Raw genomic sequence first — 15,988 nt, 5'->3', positions numbered from 1 at the left:
TATGGATTTTTCTTATCTTGCAGAACAAAGAAAAGTGAAGGAGAAATTTGAAAGGGAAATATTCTGGTTTGATACAGAGGCAAAAAAGTATTTTGTTCTCTCACCAGGACAGTTTTTCAGAGCCACAGAAGTGATTAGATGAGTTCTCCTAGGCTGTTTATCCCACTGATGATACAGAAACCTTTTAAACCACTAGAATATGAAAATGCTTTGAAAACCTTGTATTTTCCACCAGAGCCTGTTTAAAGTAATGAAGGGAAGGAGTTCTATAGTTTTTCTCAGCTTTGGATAAATTGCACAAGTGGCTTCCCTATCTAATTTGGTCCTTTGTGGTTGAGTTCAGTTGGTGGTGGGGAGTATAGCCTTTGTATTGGCACTACTTGGTGTTCCTCATGGTCTGCTTCAGTGGTGGGTAATGGGAAACAGAAAACTGATAGAAAATTATTAAAAAAAGATATAATGTTTAATTCCAAGTGGGCAGTACTAAGTATATACAGTGATCATATTTCCTTATCCTCCATAGTAAACTGGGCAACAAGCCTTGCAAGCGAGTGGGGTAGAAAGTGGGTAACAATAGACATACTGTAAAACAATGCATTCAGACCAGAGTAATGAACTGCCAAGTACATTTATACTGTCTTTTGTTTGTGTTAGCATAGAAATACCTAACGTGTTCAAAGAGGCACCACATTTTGACTGTTTTCTCTCTCTTGGTGTGAGGATAAGGTTGACAGATGGTGCAGGATGACCTCATAGTGGACCAGTGGCAGGGATACAAGGGTGGCGCCACTGAAACGCTCAAAGTGTCCCTGCAAATGGTCACCTGTGGAAGATACAGGTATGTGTGCTAGTACAATTACCTATAGTTTTGTATTTGTTATAATACTACTTATGCTTTGGAGAGTATAATTTGATGCTGCATGACTTGTATTTGAGTCTCTTTATAAACCATTCAGCACCAGACTAAGTTTTTTTGTTTTTTCCAAATGCTAAGTTTAAGATAACAATTTTGGTAACGAAGGCATTAATGTCTTGGTGCTCAGCCGTTATCTTCATTTACTCTTTTCTGACTCAGTTATATAATTAAGGCTTGTGAATAGTCTAGTGCTAAAAAAGGGTTAAAGAAAGTCAAGGTGCATCACGGAAACGTTTGTGAATGCAGCTCAGTTCCAAACCCCGCGCGCTTCCTAGACAGCCAGGAGCGTGGGGATGTGGGGGGGAGGGGATACTGTGCTCCAGCCGCGGTGACCGTTGCTGGCTCACATTTCCTCCGCATCGGCGCGTATATTCTCCCATGCCATTGAGTTGCCCCAACCAGCCAGCCAACCGTAGGGAACATGGGAGGAATTCTCTCTCTCTCTCTCTCTCTCTCTCTCTCTCTCTCTTTCTCTCTCTCCTTCCTTTTTATTGCTTTATTTATTTATGTATATTTATTTGTTTGTTTATTTTTTATTTATTATTTTTTAACGTCAGGAAAAACACTAAATTTGTAATGTGTGTGTGTGTGTGTTACAGGGATAGAACCGTGATGTTCATGAAATGTTTAGGTATTTTCTGGAACAGTACCTCCTATGGCAAGACTGAGTGATGTAGGTGAACGGAGGAGGAGGAGATGCAGTGATGATGGAGGAGAAAGTGGGGGGAGGGTCAAGGGAGGAACGTACTGCATGCAAGAGGCTCCACGAGACGGCAAAATGGAATTCGTGAAATTTGCATACCCACAATGTTGTTTGTTTGAGCTCGCCTGTGTGTGTGTGTGTGTGTGTGACGTGCACGGTCAACCGGCAGGCGTGTTGTGTAGCAGAGGCCGTCATCCTCAAACTTCTCTTTCTTATTCCGACTGTATTTAACAGGAAGACTTTCAATAGTGTTTTATTGTCTCTAGTGATAGTTTAACAAGGATGTCACACCACAAACTAGAAGACATCGCAAGAACATAATAAATTGTCTCTGTGGCCATTTGAAATATCCTTAATGACATCCCGAGCCGTTTAAGAATACTGAGTGAGAAAGCTAGTGAAATCTATAAGAAAATGAAGCCCGTGACCTTCCCACCTGAGGCTGCTGGAGGGATGGAAGGAATAGGAGGAAGGTAATTGTTATTTTCCACTGGGAGCGTAATCAAATCCCCAACTCATCCCTTGGGAACTGTATAGAGAAATAGGAATTACCATGGCGCATCTATGAGGCTGTTCTAGAAGGTGGAGAGGGATGGGAACGCAAACTGACAGTGTCTCCTATTTTTTTGTGAGAATCTGTGGCAAAGAACATAGGGAACGCAGTCAGATCTCGAACTCAGTCCCCCGGAATTTGTGTAGAGCAGTGGGAATGATCGTGGTGCATCTGTAAGTCAGGAAGGGGGACTTCAAGCGACAGTATTTGCTTCGGAACTTATAACTTCTGTGGCAAAGAATACAGAGAACGTAATCAGACTCAAGCTTCAGAAACTTTGTAGAGATGTAGTAAGGCTGTCGTGCCACATCTGTGAGTCTGTGCTGAGCGAGGATGGAAGAGGGAATCGAACTGACTATCTGCTTCGTAGCTTTCACAAGGGGCTGCGGAAAAGAATGCAGGGATTTTGGTAAGGCGTGAAATGCGCTGCTCTCTCTTCTTCTTGCTTCTGGATGCCATGCCCGTTGTTTCCCGCCATTCTCATTCTTCCTATCATCTTTTTTCTTTATTTTTATCATCTTCTACATTCATCGTTCCTCTTTGCTTCCTGACGGCTGCTCACGTCCTGCATAGTAAGGCTTTCTTCCTGTAGGTGTTGACTTTAGTTTTACTTCCGCGAGATAAACCGATAAACTAGTGAATGGATGATGAAGTGCCGCAGTGCATGCCGCGTGTAGTGCTTTGAAAGTTGTTTGATGTAATACTCAGGGCATATAAAAGGTTATTTATTTATTTATTTTTTGAGGGACTGAAAGAGACGGAGTTAAGATAAGAGTTATCGCTCATTTCTTATCTCCATTTTTTTTTTTTTTTTTCGCGCACGCCTGACCGTCACGTTCACACACCGTCACCTGCTGCCGATGAAAACAACCACATTTTTTCCACCAAGCCAACACTAAATGACCGTGACGGCGGCGGGAAGCTCAGACCCAGACTTGGCTTTTCTTAACATGCACGTAGCGTCACGCCCCTCACTGCTGACCAATTGTGCTCCCTAGTTGCTGCGTCAGGACGGTGCGGCGAGACGGGGTGAGGAAGCGGGGAGAACCTGGCGAGTGAGGTTTTTCCCGAAGTTTCCCCGAGCTATCCGCACGTTTTTGGGCGTGGATGGCGGGGCACGCTGCGGGGAAAATAGCCAATCCCAGGATGTCAATAAGGGAATAGCTCAGCCCGCCGAGGCCTCACCGCTGACTCCGCAGAATGGGAGTATGATTCACGGAAGCATCGTCAGCCTTATTGGTCATTGTGATATGTGATGCGCTGGACCGACGCGTGACTCAATGCGCTGTATCCGAAACACTGCGCAGCATTTCCACTACACTCAAAAGGCTCTATGTAGCTGAAGTGACACGGGTTTGAAAGGTGTTTTTATGGTTCTAGTGACCTATTAACGAGATTTCTACCTTATTAACTATTGAGAACGCGGCTAATTATCTCTTCGGGCTTTGAAAATAGTCGTGGCAAGAAAGAGCAAAGCGTTTCTGAATACGGATCTTTGCTTTGTGGTGTGAGGTGATGACTGGTGAGTGAAGGCAAAGTTGTCAAGATACACGAGTCCGGATCATCATTCAAAGTGTCAAAGTTGAGGTGAAATGTACTGCAGATTTTCTTATTACGTTTTCTTTCTCTCTCTTTCTCTCTCTCTTGCTTAGTACAAAGTTGAAGGAGGAGCTGCCGCCACCCGCCGTCTCTCCTTTTACCTTATTTACAATCCTGACGCCTCCCGAGAGAAAGTGTTACAGTTAGTCTTCGGGAGTGAAAACCATCTTATACTCTGATTTTTTTTATATACTTTTTAATACTTGGATGGTACGTTGACTTTTCTAACACACACATACACACACACACACACACACACACACACACACACTCTCTCTCTCTCTCTCTCTCTCTCTCTCTCTCTCTCTCTCTCTCTCTCTCTCTCTCTCTCTCTCGTGATAACATCTTTGTTTTTTCTGATTGAGAGAGAGAGAGAGAGAGAGAGAGAGAGAGAGAGAGAGAGAGAGAGAGAGAGAGAGAGAGAGAGAGAGAGAGAGAGAGAGAGAGAGAGAGAATCTATTTTTATTCTTTGGCACATCATTACACATTTTTTTCTCTCTCTCCAGACTTCTCGATTCTGATGATGTGTGGAGGAAGAAGAGGAGGAGGAGGAGGAGGAGGAGGAGGAGGAGGAGGAGGAGGGATAATTTTCCATTCCTTTACAGACTTTCATATATCATTCTGTAGTGTGTGTGTGTGTGTGTGTGTGTGTGTGTGTGTGTGTGTGTGTGTGTGTGTGTGTACATGTATTTCTGCAAAACTGAAAGAGAAATAACGATGACAGCAAATGAAAAAAAAGTGATATACATCCTTGAGAGAGAGAGAGAGAGAGAGAGAGAGAGAGAGAGAGAGAGAGAGAGAGAGAGAGAGAGAGACTCCTTTTTGTCCTTCCTTCCCTTCTTTCTAGTTATCACGATTCTTCCACACCATTCTCTCTCTCTCTCTCTCTCTCTCTCTCTCTCTCTCTCTCTCTCTCTCTCTCTCTCTCTCTCTCTCTCTCTCTCTCTCCCAACACAAAAAGCCACAACTTCGTAAACAAGCTCCCTTCACTGGAAACCCGTGAGGAGCAGGAACCAATTGATAAGCGGGAACAGTGCGTACGTCCAGGGTGGCGGGTAGTCAGTCTTGCTTATTATCATTTTCACCTTTTTAAAAGAATAATTTCTTGTAGTACAGTCTCCTAAATTAACCTCATATGCTTTTCTTCTTTATACGCATTCATTTAATTTACTACAGTGATCTAATGTTGATGAAATACGACCATAGTGTTTTGGGTGTTTTATGTTCAAGATGCCATACAAATCCGGGAAAAACTTACGTAATGCCGCCTTCTAAGTAACTCCCAATGCCTCCTCCTCTCAAACTCGCCAGTAGCAAGCTGTGTCACGTATTATTGAGTCATAAATCAGTGCGTTCGTGATGCTCTCCAGCTCCTTAGTGATCAATTGGCGCTTGTAATTGAAAACCGTACAATTTAATGACTTGCATGAGTGGCCCTTGCAAGAGAGAGAGAGAGAGAGAGAGAGAGAGAGAGAGAGAGAGAGAGAGAGAGAGAGCATATACATGACTCAACATTATTAAAAAGGGAATATTAAGAGAGAAATAAAGTTTTGTGATATGAACTCTACTTGAGAAAGCAAAGAGCGAAGAGGGCGTGGCTTACTCGTGCGTGCGGCCAATCAGAGGAAAGGGGAGGGGCTTATCCATCTAGTCAGCCAATCACGTGGGTGTAAGATGTACATTAGGCGTGCTTCCTCCGCCAAGGTTATGCGAATAGCCAGTAATTATATTGCAAGTGTAGTTTTTTGTTTGTAAGTCAGTCTTTTTATTAGTTTTGTTTAATTTATTTTCATATTTGGTGTTTCCTTTACTTTTCAGTTTGTAGGATTTACTATTTTTTTTTGTTTTCTTCGTATTTCTGTATTTATTTGTTTGCTTATTTGCTTTGTTTTATTATCATGTCTAGTTTTAACACAGCTCGAGATTCTTTCCTTGTATTCTTCTTTTCAGTTCAATTTCTTCCATTCTCACCAGCCCTTTATGACTAAACTTCCCTCCTGAAAAGTTATCCTTCCTCCTCCTCCTCCTTTTCTTCTGTCATCTCTCTCACCGCTTTCATTTTCTCTATCTTCTCTTTTCGTCACTCTATCTTTTTGTTAATGGTATTTACTCTTATGTCCACAGCTTGTTTAATCTCTCTCTCTCTCTCTCTCTCTCTCTCTCTCTCTCTCTCTCTCTCTCTCTCTCTCTCTCTCTCTCTCTCTCTCTCTCTCTCTTCATTTTTTGCTACATCTTTCCTTTCTTTCAGCCTCCCTCCATCCTCCTTTCCACACTGCCAAAACCATTCCTCCTCTTCCTCCTCCTCCTCCTCCTCCTCCTCCTCCTCCTCCTCCTCCTCCTCCTCTCATCTCCCCACCTCTTTCTTCTCCTCCTCTCTGTCTTAGCCCCCCGCCATCCTTTCCACACTCGCTCCTCCCGTCTTTTCTTCCTCTCTTTCTCTTAGTACCCCCCTCCTCTCCACCCCATACCCTCCCTCTTCCTTCCTGCATCCTCCTTTGCTCTCCCCCTCCCCTGCTCTATAAAGTGTGGGGGAGGGACATTGTAATATCCCTCCAAAGTCAACAAACAACACACCAATATCAGTGACCCTTCGAAGTGGACGCCTCGGGGCCAAAAGAAAATGGGAATCCGTGTTTTTGTTTTCTCGTTTTCTTCTTCAATGTTGTCTTGTCAGTGTGGAGAGAGAGAGAGAGAGAGAGAGAGAGAGAGAGAGAGAGAGAGAGAGAGAGAGAGAGAGAGAGAGAGAGAGAGAGAGTAGGTGGGGGAGATGGCGATAGTTACGTACTCATGGTGAATAATAATAATAATAATAATAATAATAATAATAATAATAATAATAATAATAATAATAAGAAGAAGAAGAAGAAGAAAAAGAAGAAGAAGAAGAAACAGAAGACAGTGGATAAAATAATGATGATGGTGTTGATGATCATGAAGAGGAATAATGGTACTGTAATAAGAATGATAATAAGAATAAGAGAACGAAGAAGAACAAGACGAAAGACAAAGAAAAAAAAAGAAAAAAAGGAGTGACCGTTTCAATATATGCTGATCTAAGCCTACAAAACTATATAAGAGACTGCTGTATATAAATATGTGTGCGAAAAGTGTACGAAAAGTTAAAAGATATCAAGTAAAATTGTCTTGTATTTAAAAAGGGTTAATCACAGCGCACCTGCTTGAACGTGAATGAGTTAATTAGACGATCCTTTTATTGGGCATTTTTTTCTTAACACAGAGAACAAAAGTTGCAGGAAATAATCATTGTACGATATGCACTTTGTCATTATATTGATGGGGAGAGCAGCGTGGCGTGTGGTGGTGGTGGTGGTGGTGGTGTAAGCCAGGTGTGAAGGGGGAGTCTCGGGGGATAGGGGGACAGGGAGGGGGAAAGGGGGGTAGGAGGTGACATTACAGGACTAATGACCAATTAAAGGGAACATGACAGAAATTCTATTTGTGTGTGAAATATCCTTTTTTTTTTTTTAATATTTTTTCATTCAGGTGATTCTTTTTAACTATCATTATTTGTGTGTGTGTGTGTGTGTGTGTGTGTGTGTGTGTGTGTGTGTGTAAAGGTGTGATATTTCTCTCTCTCTCTCTCTCTCTCTCTCTCTCTCTCTCTCTCTCTCTCTCTCTCTCTCTCTCTCTCTCTCTCTCTCTCTCAACACTTGCCTCCTCAGCCTTGCCAGCACTCCACACACACACACACACACACACACACACACACACACACACACACACACACACACTTCATCACGACCTGTGCGTGGAACAAACAAAACTATTCTCAACAATCCTTGTGTCTGCAATGATGAAAACACACACACACACACACACACACACACACACACACACACACACACACACACACGAATAACCAGAAGCGTTTCAGGCATTGCTTTTTTTTTCTAACTAATCTTCTTTAATTTGTGAAGTAAACATTAATTTTTTGATATTAATAACAACGGATGTTTGTGTGTGTGTGTGTGTGTGTGTGTGTGTGTGTGTGTGTGTGGTGAAGGCTGTAACCATCACTATCATCATTTTAATTAATATCACCATAATTTTCACCATCATTACTACAACCAACACCAAATCCACCACTGTCACGACCAGCACCAGCACCACCACCACCACCACCACTGCTACTACTACCACTACATAACGACCACCAGAATCTTTCCACCATCAACAACAACAACAACAACAACAACAACAACAACAACAACAACAACAACAACAACAACAGGAACGCTAACAATGACAATAACAACTCAACTTTCGCTTAATTACGTAGTTTGAATCATGCCTCGCTATTTTCGAGAATGCCTTAAACCAGTTTGGAAATACATTATGATTATGATCTGTGTGTGTGTGTGTGTGTGTGTGTGTGTGTGTGTGTGTGTGTGGGTGGTTGAGTGTGCTTTTGTCTTTTTTTCCTTTTCCTTTTATCTTCTCCTTCTTTGCATTTTTCCTTTTTTGTCTTTTATTCATGTGTTTTTCCGCTTCATCTTTCTCTTGCCTTTCATCTTGTTCTGTCTCTTTAGTTTTGTCAATATTCCTCCTCTCTCTCTTTTTTTTTCGTTATCTCCTCCTCTCCATTCGTATTTATTCTCTCTTCTTTTCTCTTTTCTTCTGTTTCATTTCTCATTTTTCATTTTTAAAACTACCTTGTCTTTCTTTTTCCTTTCCTTTCCTTTTTTTTTTTTATCCCATCCTCTCTCAGTTCCTTTTGTATTCTCAATTTTTACTCTTCTTCATTTCCTTTGTTCTCAGATCTTTCGTCTTCTCTGTTTTTCGTCTTTTACTTTTCCTCACCCACATTTTTTTTTCATTCTCTTTCCTCCCTTCTATTCTTTTCTTCTGTTATTTTCCTTGGTCCTATTTTTCCTCTCTCCTCTTTCCTTATGTTCTTATTCTCATCTCTTGTCCACTAATTTTTTGCATCATCTCATTTCTCTTTTCTTTTTCCTTTCCTCTTTCTTTTCTCTTTCTCGTGTCTTCAAATTTTTTTTTTTCGTATGTTTCTTTCTCTTCCCATTCTCTTCTTTGCTTGTATCTCCTTCCTCGTTCTCCCCTTTCCATTCTTTTCTCTTATGTCTAATTTCTTTTATCGTATCTTTCATTCTCTACCTCTCTCTTTTCTCTTTTGCTTTCCTTTCCATTTTTTTTTCTCTCCCTCTCTCTTCTAATTTCTTTTTTTTCTTGTATCCTCTTCCATTACATTCCTTCTCACTCTTCTCTCCCATCAATTCTTATCTCCTTTTTGGCTCGTATCCCTTCTCTCCTACTGATTTCCTCCTCCTCCTTGTCGCTGTCCGTTATTAACTCAATCCAATCTCGTTCAGAGAGAGAGAGAGAGAGAGAGAGAGAGAGAGAGAGAGAGAGAGAGAGAGAGAGAGAGATATCAAAAGATTTCTCCTATGCTCCCTTTTAGCTTCAGGATCCTTTCATGAAACCTTTTTGTGGCTTTAAACATCTACTTGTCATTCATATCAAAACATTTATCTGGTGTTGTGCTAGAGAGAGAGAGAGAGAGAGAGAGAGAGAGAGAGAGAGAGAGAGAGAGAGAGAGAGAGAGAGAGAGAGAGAAAAGGGAGAGACTGATAGGAACGTGAAAGAGACGAGAGGAAAGGGAAGATAAAAAGAGAAGAGGAATGGAAGGGATAAGAAGGATAAAAAGATGAAAGGGAGGAAATATTGGAGTTAGGGATGGGTTGCAGAGAGAGAGAGAGAGAGAGAGAGAGAGAGAGAGAGAGAGAGAGAGAGAGAGAGAGAGAGAGAGAAAAATTTCCTTATCTTACTCAACGAAAAACGGTCTTGATGTACACAAAAGTTATAGAAAACGAAGATCTTACTGGAAAGAAGCTGATTTCTCTCACTCGCGTCTTCATCTCTTCAGGGAAAACGAACGAAAAAGAATCTCTCCCCAACCTTTTCACGAATCTTCCTCTCATACGTTTTTCTTGCTATTCCCCTTGTAATTGAAGATATAATTGAAGACCTAAAATCCCCCAGAATTGCCTAGGTATATTACAGAATAGTAAATTGAGCGTTATTAATTGTTTTTTTATTGATTTGTTGAAGAGTTATGGTCACACACTGTTAAAAGACTATTCCTTAGCACTATATTTTTGTTTTTACCAATAAACGTATCGAATTTTCTGGGTTTCTCGTAAAATATACCAGGGAAGAGTTATTGTTATTGCTAGTTTGTTAGAGTTATGTTTCCGCATTATTAAAACAAATTAATTTTCTTTTTTCCTTTATGCAAGCAGGCCAGTATTATAGATAGATAAGTATAGATAGGCAGAAAGGAATAGAAAGAGAGAGAGGAGAGACGACCTTTTATCATGATTACTTCCCCCAGGCTCCAGTGGAAGTTACTGAAGGTTTCCAGGGGTGTTTTGCATGACTGTAGCGATAGTTTGACAAGCGTCTTGCATTACTATTAGGAAAAAAACGCCTTTGAGGACCCCACTGCTCATCTACATGGCTTTTAAGAAACAGTCATTAGGAGAGGACAGAGCGAACAAGGTCTCTCAAAAGAAGCCCTGAGTAACGAATAGAAAATGACAGTTGTTCTTCATTTCTTCATTATTGAAAATACGAAAAAAAGTAGAAAAAGCTGAAAATTCTTAGATTCAAATTCTAGAAGATACGAAAAAGTGGAAAAAGATAAAAATTCCTCATCTTAATTTACCTTACAGATATGGAAAAGTTGAAAAAAGTAAAAATTCTTCATCTCAACATCTAATAAGTAAAAAAATACAAAAAAAAGGTAGAAAATAAGAAAAGTAACCAACATTCTTTCAAATACAAAAAAAGTTGAAAAGTAAAAAAATCTTCATTTCAACTAAAATATAAACGAAAAAGATGAAAAAAAATGTAAAAATAAAAAATAACAATCTCAACAACCATAGAAAATACAAAAAAGTTGGAAGAAAGTAAAAAATAAAATCTTCAGGATCCAAAATACGAACGAACAAATAAAAAAAAAAAAAGACGAAAAAGTTAAAAATTTCAAGACCCCACGACTTTCTATAATGTCACCAAATAAACCCAGATGGCGTGATTGATGAACGCTGTTGTGGCGTTAGTGGGTGTCATCTGGCGGGAGGCGAGCGTTACAAGGCGCCGCGCTCCTGTAATCTCCTGTCCAATCAGAGGCGCGTGTTTAATTCATGGCCGGGTGTGTGCATGACGTCATCGCAGAGGTGGTCTGTGATTGGGTGATACGGGGCCAATCAGTATTCGTGGAGCTTAGTCAGTTAGGAGTCACTAGGCATTATTCTCTCTCTCTCTCTCTCTCTCTCTCTCTCTCTCTCTCTCTCTCTCTCTCTCTCTCTCTCTCTCAGGCTTCAAAGGAGGCATCAAAGTAGTCTGTGTGAAAGAAATGTTGGTGTTTTGTTGCTATTTTTTCATTATTATTATTATTATTACTATTATTATTATTATTACTATTATTATTATTATTATTATTATTATTATTATTATTATTATTATTATTATTATTATTGTTATTATTATTATTTCATCTACTTATATACGAGTACGTTTGTGTTTAGCTTACGAATCATCTGTTGTTTTTGTTGAGAGAGAGAGAGAGAGAGAGAGAGAGAGAGAGAGAGAGAGAGAGAGAGAGAGAGAGAGAGAGAGAGAGAGAGAGATAGTAAATTATGACCACATGTAAATGAGAAATGTAATCACGTCGTAACATTACATTCCCTGATTGAATTACATAAAATAACAAAATAACGTTACAATTACTTAAACTTTAGAATTACATTACATAAAGAAAACGAAGACAAAGAGAGGGAAACTATCACATCCGTTGAAGTTAAGCCTCTTCTTTTGAGCATTGTTTTCACTTTCTCTCTCTCTCTCTCTCTCTCTCTCTCTCTCTCTCTCTCTCTCTCTCTCTCTCTCTCTCTCTCTCTCTCTCGCTCCCTTCCTTGCATCAATATGTCTAATAAATTTTTGTTTAGAGTTGGCTTCGCATCGTCTCTTGTCTCTTTGTCAATTAAGCCACCCTCGCCCTTCTCTCAGTGACCTGTTGAAGTCATCTGCAGGGCCTTTCATTGCTCGGGATTCTCTAGTTTAGTTAAAGATGGTGCAAGGCTAGAGTTTAATTTTTCAAAGGCGCTGGTGTTAGTAAAGAGTGCTATTTTGTCTCTGCTAATTTGTGGTTAGTTTAGGTAAGTTATTTTGGTTAGGTTTGGTTTGGTTTGGCTTGGTTTTGTTTTTTATTTGGTTTGGTTTGAGTTGCGATGGGTTGGGTTGGTATGTGTTTGATTGGGTTGGGTCGAGTTTAGTTTGCTTTGAGGTCGAGTGTGGTTTGGTTGGGTTGGGTTGAATTGGGATAGATTTAGTGAGGTTAGGTTTTCGTTAGGTTATATTAGATTGGTCAGTAGATAAAAATACAGTTACTTAAATGAATTACGAAGAGGCATTCTGTCATCAGAAAGTAAAATGTTGAAAATTCGGAACCGTAGAGAAACACAAACATGCATTTTCGTAACACAAGAGCGCCCTATGATAATTTTATTACAACCAATCAGCATAAAACACCATACGTCTGGCAGATGCATTTTTCTGTATCACACACACACACACACTCTCTCTCTCTGTCTCTCTCTCTCTCTTTCACGGGGACTGGGAGAGGGGAGAAGAAGATTGAAGGACAGAGTGAAGTGAAGCGAGGGTCTGAGCTGAGGCACGGAAAGGTTCAGGGCACCGAGGGATCTGAAGGGATGATGTTATGGTTTGTGAGTACGAGGGAGGAAAAAAGATGCCGTGTCTCTAGGGAGGGAGGGTCGCTGCTTCAGGATGATCTTTTGCAAGGGACGGTCGTGTGCTCTCTTTGATTCGACAGGCAGGGGAGGGTAAATGTTTTGTTGGACTCCTGCTGGTACAATGGGAGGAAGCGTGGCTGCTAGGGAACGAAGAAATGAAGGAAGGAAGGAAGGAAGGAAGAAGTGAAGGGCTGAGCGTATCGGGTGAAATACGCATGTAACGAAAATGTTGGTGTGTTTTGATGCTTCGCAGGGTGGGAAGGATGGTAAAGAGGGTGATATGAAGGGGAAAAAAAAAAGAAAAGAAGAGATAAATAGATAAATAAGTGAATGAATAAATAGTGAATTCGTTAAAATATTTGTAGTTAGTGTTAAGTGTTGATAATAGTAATGATGATGTTGTTGATGACAATAATAATAATAATAATAATAAATTTAGACTACTACTACTACTACTACTACTATTACTACTACTTCTATCACCCCTACTACTTATACTTCTTATACCACCACCACCACCACCACCACCACCACCACCACCGCCAATAACTTTGAGAAACCGCCGCAAAGAGGCAGACAAACAGAGACAAAACAGTCAACAGAAGCTCAGAGTCATGGAGCCTCGAGGGAGGGGAAGACGATTAAAACTTTGAGATGAGATGGTTTAACATTAGCGGGAGGAAGAACATGACCGCGGCTGGGATTACGTCAACACACACACACACACACACACACACACACACACACACACACACACACACGTACGGTAATACATTCAAAGAGATCAGTTTCCAATGTTGAGTTTATCATAGTAGTAGTAGTAGTAGTAGTAGTAGTAGTAGTAGTAGTAGTAGTAGTAGTACTAAGTGTTTGCGTGTGTGTGTATTCAGTTCAGTTTCATTTTTTCGTTTCATTCCGGCGTATTCTTTCGTCTTTTTTCGACCATGAGATTGCGACACACACACACACACACACACACACACACACACACACACACACACACACACACACACACACACACACACACACACACACACGGGAAACCATTAACACTGCAGCCTTCAAAACTATCGGTAAAAAGAGAGAGAGAGAGAGAGAGAGAGAGAGAGAGAGAGAGAGAGAGAGAGAGAGAGAGAGAGAGAGAGAGAGAGAGAGAGAGAGAGAGAACGGTAATAGTAGTAGTAGTAGTAGTAGTAGTAATAGTAGCGAAACATTTATTTGGTCCTGTTCTGCACCTCCTTGACAGGCAATTATTACTTTTGGTGGAGAGGAAATGAATGAGCAATGGAAGACAGGAAGGAAGGAGGGAAGAAGGAGGGATAGAGAAAGGAAGATGAAGTTTTGCTGAGTAGGAGAAGGAGGTAATGAAGAAGGTTGGATCTGCGAAAGATGGACGAAGGAGAGAGAGAGAGAGAGAGAGAGAGAGAGAGAGAGAGAGAGAGAGAGAGAGAGAGAGAGAGAGAGAGAGAGAGAGTGAGAGAGTGATGAATGAGAGAGTAATGAGGTGAGACTGGCGGTGAATGAGTTGAAGGGGAGAGAGAGGCAAGAAAGTAACGAAAGAGAGAGAGAGAGAGAGAGAGAGAGAGAGAGAGAGAGAGAGAGAGAGAGAGAGAGAGAGAGAGAGAGAGAGAGAGAGAGAGAGAGTAGGAAAAAATACCGTGAAAAAAATGAAGAATAAAAAAAATAATAATAAGAGGAAGAGGAAGAAAAAGCCATACATTTAAGTCTGCCTGAGCTATTTAACGACCAAGTTCATCATGTTTATTAGCCAGGCAGGTCGTTATAGGACTTAATAGCAATAACTCCCACCAATAGTACGTTTGCGCTCCACTTCGCTGTACAAGACGGCTCTAGTTTTGGTGATTTATCTATTTTTTATGTATTTTTTTATATTTTTTATTTAAGACAGGCTCTGGAAAAGGATAACATAAATGAATAAAAATGCCCAATAAAGGTGGCACTCCCCAGAAAGGACAGTCTGAGAAAAAGAAAGCAGATCCAATATTACGTGGAGAAATATCTTGAAACTGCCCTCTTGTAAAATCAGTCACAGGCAGGAGGAAATACAGACACAAGCAGGGAGTTCCAGAATTTACTTGATGAAATGATGAGAATGCCGGTTTACTCTTGCATTAGGGAGGTGGACCGAATTGGGCTCAGAGTAAATATGTCTTGTGCAGCGAGGACGCGGAAGGAAGCGGTGAGGCATGCAATTAGCCAGATCAGAGAAGCAGTTAGCGGGAAAAACGTCCTCTTACAAGCCAGAACACACGTCACATACTGCGCGGTCTTTCAGGATCAGCAACACTGCACCTTGAGACTCTCCCTTCGTGTTGCTCCTTCATCCATATCCTGAATCACTTCTGTCTGCACTTCGACTACATTCAAATGGCTCTAGATGAAGTTACACTGTTTTAAAGGGTGTTTTTTTGTAGTTCTAGCGACAGATCGGCAAGATTTCTACATTACCAAAAGGAGAAACACTTTGGCCTTTGAAAATATTCGCAGTGAGAGAGCAAAGCGTTTCTAAATACGGGCCTTGATGTCAACACGCGGAGCTTCGAAGTCTCAAGCTCAGGTTCGAATCCCTGCAGTGACTAACGGCGCGTGTGACCCAGTAACAGGTCGTCTTCCTTGGTTAGTTGAGGCGTGTGTCAAGGGAGACGCATCAAGGGAGGCGTTAAGGAGGTGAGCTGCGGTAACCTGGCTGAGATTGTCCGTCCTTCGCGTCTTTTCCTGGCTGGTTTTATGTGGATTTACCTTTACTTCTCCTTTGCTAATATTCACGGCGCCGTAAGAAATCTGTTTGCCTGGACGCACCGGGGAACAAGTAATTAGGTTGTTTTCGTGTTTTCCAAGAGTAATAGACTGTACGATAAAAGTATTGAAATTGTAAGAGATTAAATTTAGTCGTGTGAAGGTTGTTAACATGTAGTAGTAGTAGAAGTAGTAGTAGTAGTAGTAATAATAGTAGTAGTAGTAAGAATGATGATAACAGTAATAATAATAATGATAAATCTGAACGAGGAAAGAAAATCAGAATAAGAAACTTCACGAATTTCCATTCAAACTTCCATTTGAAATATCAAGAGAGAGAGAGAGAGAGAGAGAGAGAGAGAGAGAGAGAGAGAGAGAGAGAGAGAGAGAGAGAGAGAGGAAAGTCTTATAGCAGTATATTAAAACTTGTATGGGTTCTTTGCTATCGGGGTCACTATGATATCCAAAAGTTTTCAAGGTCCATACGTACTAGTTTTTTTTTCCTTTTTGACCTCAGAACTCTCTCTCTCTCTCTCTCTCTCTCTCTCTCTCTCTCTCTCTCTCTCTCTCTCTCTCTCTCTCTCAGGATAGTAGAGACAGATAGAAGACAAAGATCTCATTTTTTCCCTTATCGTAGTGAAATTCTTACCCAAAGGCCTTCC

Source organism: Scylla paramamosain, chromosome 19 (genome assembly GCF_035594125.1).
Source record: "Scylla paramamosain isolate STU-SP2022 chromosome 19, ASM3559412v1, whole genome shotgun sequence".
NCBI classification, from domain to species: domain Eukaryota; kingdom Metazoa; phylum Arthropoda; class Malacostraca; order Decapoda; family Portunidae; genus Scylla; species Scylla paramamosain.
The sequence above is the reverse complement of the archived record's forward strand: the minus strand, read 5'-3'. Positions refer to the sequence as shown.